Consider the following 5,829-nt stretch of genomic DNA (forward strand, 5'->3'; position numbering starts at 1 on the left):
ATCTCCCTTGTGGTCAAGGAGTGACCAACTTGTTCAAACAGGCACCAACAGCAACTTTGCCGGTCTGCCGTTTCAAGGCTCCCGCCAAAACCCGAAGACTCTGCGACTCAAGAACTGGACTTCCAGACTTCTCTGACCCCGACCCACATCCACAGCAAAGCTGAGACCCGTGGCTGACACGAGAGACGTGGGACTGGACATCTTGGACATGCTGCATTTTGCTACCTGCACTCCTTTCCTGAAGCCTCAGTAAGTTGTATATGCGAAAAACAATTCCTAGGCAATCATAGATAGAAACAAAAATACATGTGCAGAGGGTATAGCAAAAATCCAAAACAATAGAGTGTTCTATAAAAAATATATAGTGTATTTATTGTTCATTAATAAAAATTCATAACAAATTAAAAAACATCAGAAATTCATGTAACAACATCTGTATCGACAATAAATTTTTACAATAAAAATACAATATTACAATACATTGAGGTTTCAATCAATGGGTAACTATCATTAATATAATAACAATCAATTTTTCTACGCACGTTTCGGCGTATCCAACGCCTTCTTCAGGAAATTACCACAAACTAAAAAAGAGTTTTAGACACAATGTTAAAATACTTATAGCAAATACAGTTCTTTTAATAGTGATAAACCATGATTATCTTAGTCTATGATAATCCACTGTATGTCTCCTTGTACCTATATATTCTATATTACTTTTATTTAAATGCTTTAAACAATAAATTCCTATATATACATCATCCTGTAAAATGTTTTATGCATAATACCACTCCATTTCTTAAAAATAAAACATTGCTTACTTTGCTTGTATTGGCCAAATCCATTTTTGGAACCTCTAAATCTATATGAAAAAGCAAACGAAGGAAAGTTTACTCTGTACCTACTGTACAATAAAATAAGGGCGCTACAAATAAAGACGGGGAAGAAATTTATGTCGACCTATCTTGTAATGATGTATAAATTAAGATCTAGGTCTACTTACTTCATGTATTGTGGAACATGAACACAAAATATAGGAATATTGTCAATTGCTTCCTTGCTGATATGCGTTTCTTAAAACAATTAATTCTGTAATAAAAAATGAAATATACATATGTACCATGATGGTTTGCTTGTTAGTCAAGTGTCAAGTATTATCTCCCAAAATAAAGGATGTTAAACTTACTTAAAAATCCCACTTCGAGGATATGGGGATCGTGAACTCCTATTTTATGTTTCTTTAAAAAATTTGTTGCAGTTCTCCTTCCGAAGAGATTTCTTTTATCTACAATTAGGGAATTTAATAGTGAAAATACTATACTCATATATCCATTTCATGTCCTTATCTGTCTAATCTATGTATAGTTAGCTCTACTCTCTTGTGGTAATCATTCTTCTTGATATACAAATCTCGTATGTTAAACAACAGTCGTTTATTACACAAAGGGATATTAACGACATGATGTATATTTAAAATGCTCACTTTTGTACTAGACATCTATTTCTTTATATTATACACGGACCACTCAATTTTGAGTGATAATGTCCATGTATTCCGTTAGTATCCCGGTATGTTATTTAACCTGCTAAACTCAATATATAGATATATGCAGCTTAAATATATAAACATTCTTCTTCTACCAAAGCTAAACTTAAAACTTCGGTGGCATACTCATACCTGGTTATAGACTTTACCCTGGCTGTTAACCTCGATTTCTAAGGCAATGTGATGTCATTATCCTTACATTATATAGGGGGGGGGGGGGGTTTACCCAATGAAGTCACTAGGGACCTGGGCGCTGTATGATACCAAATAGGGGGTCCCAGTGAGAAAGTATCTCAAGTACACAAACAAAAACCGCTTTAAAACACACAATATTAACCCCTTCGACGCTCATGACGAGCTGGGCTCGTCATGAGGTAGCCTCCTCGCACGCTCATGACGAGCCCAGCTCGTCATGAATAATGGGTTTTTGTAAATCCCAGCGCAGCAGCAGAATATCGACCGCACGCATGCGGTTAAGAAATCACAAACTAATGATTCAGCACACTGTTGTTTATTCACAATGTGCTTGTTTCACATTTCTTATGACAAATTCATAACAAAATTGTTGCAGTGCCCCAGGGAAAGGGAGGGTGAGGGACGGTGTTTGTGTGGGAAAAGGATGTGAAAGGTAGGTCATTGTGACATTAATATCAATGTATGATTATTCAGCAATCAATAAACCTGGCTTCAAGCCTCTGAGCCAGCACAATAGATGAGTTATTAATACTCAAATTCAAAAAGAAACCATGATAGCGATGCTACTATTTAATAATTGGAGATGTGGTTGCATCGACTGGTGAATGGTAATAGCTGTCGACGTTTCGACCCCAAATTGATACTGGTAGGTATACGTCACACCTTAGAGTAGGGTCTTCATCAGGACCAAAAGAGCCCTGGGGAACACTGGTTTCTCTATGAGAAAAATGGAATAAAATAGTGTATTATATTTACAGTGATAGCCAATCAAGGTTAAAACCGGCGCACAAGAGCGCCACAACGAAGACTAATTAGAACATAAATGTATTCACCATGGAAGGTTGGGCTGAAAGCTCACAACTGGAACTGGAGAATGGGGAGCGTCACTTAATCCAAATGAAATTGCCAGGATCGATATATATCAGATCAATTAAATTCTCTAGCGAGGAAACACTTTCAGATGATGTCAGAACGATCATCAAATGGCTAAAAGGAGAAATGGAGAACGTATCAATATAATGCTCCTTTAATTCTTTACTGAGACAGTGAAGAAAACAAGCATTTGTGAACCATTACATAAATTAATTCACCTATGGCTCAGATAGTACCCGAACTGTACTAAGTAGACGCATTCTTGAACTATTATATAAATTGGTAACCAAATGGGTGGTAATTACTCTTACAGCATTATTTTGTCTCTACAGAGGAAACTAATAAAAAAAAGTGGGTCCAGGACCGACTCACACCATACTGTAGACTTTCATGCTAGTCCCGATACAGTCTTGACACACCAGGTCGGCAACATGCTAATGACAAAATCACAGTCCTAAGGGTGCTTGTTACATCGGGGATGCATACCAGAAAGGTCAATAATGGCGCGTCGTCGCTGTGTTTTAAACAATCCAGAATACGCTTTTCTTTACAGACGCTTGTCATAACATCACAGTTCTATGCCAATAAAGAACAGAGAATTAATTCAGGGACACATGTATGGATATCATCAATACCCAGTTTTATGTCGCCGATACATACCTATTAGCGTTGACCACAGCCATCACTTAATGTCGGCTGAGGTATTAATTTTCCAAACCGAGCGCACTCACTCTAAAGAACCGAAAATGGCGACAGTATTACATGCTGTGTGGAGCATTTCCCTCACTGTTGCCATTTTCGGTTCTTTATTGGCATAAAACTGTGATGTTATGACAAGCGTCTGTAAAGAAAAGCGTATTCTGGATTGTTTCAAACACAGCGACGACTCGCCATTATTGACCTTTCTGGTATGCATCCCCGACACAATTTGGGGTCGAAACGTCGACAGCTATTACCATTCGCCAGTCGATGCAACCACCATCTCCAATTATTAAATAGTAGCATCGCTATCATGGTTTCTTTTCGAATTTGAGTATTAATAACTCATCTATTGTGCTGGCTCAGAGGCTTGAAGCCAGGTTTATTGATTGCTGAATAATCATACATTGATATTAATGTCATAATGACCTACCTTTCACATCCTTTTCTCACACAAACACCGTCCCTCACCCTCCCTTTCCCTGGGTCATTATCTTTACGTCAGCAGCTGGACATTCAGTACGGAGCTAAGAAAATTAATAACAAAGAATGACACCCTTTATCTCTAATATTATATATAGCAAGGTCTTGTATATAATTATCTCTTGCTAGTTACATGCGACCTATATTATGTTTCTGAGGTGATACATACCTATTAGGAAATAAAATGCTGCAGGCATTTATTATATTCTCCTCGTATTTGTAATGTAACCGATAGAGAATTATTCAAGTTTCAAAAATAAAGCAAGTCGACGATATATAGTCCCAAACAGCTTGATGTAGCCAATGGTGGGAATGCAGGGGTCTTATACACCCAAGCTGTAAAAGATAACATACAAAGAACTGCCGTTACTAAAAAGTGGGATTATGATTACTCCCCTGTAAGTTATGACTATTAGCCTGCGTGGGGTTACTGAATTTTACCTGCAACTATTCGCCTTAGCCGTTATTGCTTGCTCATCCCGTCCGCTGTTGGCGTCTGATGTCACCGGATAGAGAAGTCAAAGAACCTCACCCCTCATACGTCTGCTATAAACACTCTATGTAGATTGGTTCTGCCGTGTCACGTGTTTAGACGAAGGGCGGGCCTCATTACTATGGTTACGCTGTGTGTTGTAGCTCTACTGTTGGTGTCTACCGTGCTTTTGTTGACTTTTTAGTATCACGTGTTTGAACGAAGGGCGGGCCTCATTACTATAGTTACGCTGTGTGTTATAGCTCTACTATTGGTGTGTGATATCACAAGATAGAGCATTCAGAGAACGTCATTTGTAGTACGTATCAATGATATGATACCCAAATCGATAGTTTACAGAGAGAGGGTTTTTCTTTATATAGAGAATTCCATTATCCTAAGACATGCTTTTACTCAACAGTTATTGTATACTGTATGGAATATATTTTGTTAAGATACTGTAAGTGCTAAGGTAATAAGAAGGACTGTCTCTTTTTAAATGATCGCATTCTCCCAAGGGATTTCACTATTCAGCCCCCTTCTGTAGGTATTCTAGGGAGAAAATCCAAAATACTTCACGTTTTTTCCGGATTTTCTCACCTCCTTTATCATCTGGGGTTCTGATTCTTTCTAGAATCCTCCACTTGAAATCCTCTGGTTTGTGGTCTTTCTCCACAAAATGTTTGACCATAGGTGAAACAAATCTTTTGTTACGTATGGCCAAATGATGTTCGGTGAGTCGGATTTGGATGGATCTGGATGTCTCTCCTACGTACCCTAAGGCACATGGGCAAAGAATCAAATATATAACGTTGGAAGTATTACAGTTCCACATCTCATTAGCACGTAGGTTATAACCATTATAAGTAAAGGTGTCTTCTTCTAGAATGGAGCTGCATGACTTGCACGCTATGCATTTCTTCGTTCCCCTAATTCGTTTCACACTGTCTATGGATTTTTGTATGAAATTTGCAGTTCTGTTTATGCCCTCGAATCTTGAATGGACAACTAGATCCTTAAAATTTCTGCGGCGTCCATGGGCAAACAGAGGCTTCTTTAATTTAATGCTTTGCGTAGGGTAACCATTTAAAATCTGCCAATTCGCATTGACAATCTGTTTGAGCTTGGTATCCAATGTAGAATGTCTAGTGACACATACCAATTGGGTATTCTCTTTAGGGTTTTTTGTCTTAAGCAAATGGTCTCTGTCAAAGAACCTCGCTCTTTTATATGAGTCTCTTACTAAACGGTGGGGGTACCCTCGTTGTAAAAACTTAGTTCTCATTATTGATGCCTGACGATCAAAATCCTTCAAGTCGGTGCAGTTTCTTCTCACTCTAAGAAATTGGGAAAAGGGGATGCTCTGCTTTTGATTTCTAGGATGAAAACTGCTAAAGTGCAGTAGAGTATTCCGTGCAGTAGGTTTAACATACCGATCTACTTTTAGTCTGTTCTGACCATGAAAGATCAATATATCTAGGAATTCTACTTGCTGGGTGTTAATTTGGGCAGAAAACCTCAAGTTCTGATCTGTAGCATTTAGACACTCATGAAATTCAAG

At 38.1% G+C, this 5,829-nt stretch overlaps 1 long non-coding RNA gene across 2 annotated transcripts; it reads right to left on the reverse strand.

Moving 5' to 3' along the window:
* Nucleotides 1-368: 368 nt before the first annotated feature.
* On the reverse strand, nt 369-4,323 carry LOC144753779 (uncharacterized). Of its 2 annotated transcripts, XR_013594528.1 has the most exons (6): nt 4,238-4,323; nt 3,966-4,132; nt 1,187-1,285; nt 1,004-1,089; nt 822-862; nt 369-584 (listed from the first exon to the last, which is right to left on the reverse strand). It is a non-coding gene; the product is annotated as an uncharacterized LOC144753779 (long non-coding RNA). The 2 variants fall into 2 exon arrangements; XR_013594527.1 differs by having other exon boundaries at nt 369-1,089.
* Nucleotides 4,324-5,829: the final 1,506 nt, after the last annotated feature.

This window comes from Lissotriton helveticus, chromosome 5_1 (genome assembly GCF_964261635.1).
Source record: "Lissotriton helveticus chromosome 5_1, aLisHel1.1, whole genome shotgun sequence".
In the NCBI taxonomy this organism is placed as follows: domain Eukaryota; kingdom Metazoa; phylum Chordata; class Amphibia; order Caudata; family Salamandridae; genus Lissotriton; species Lissotriton helveticus.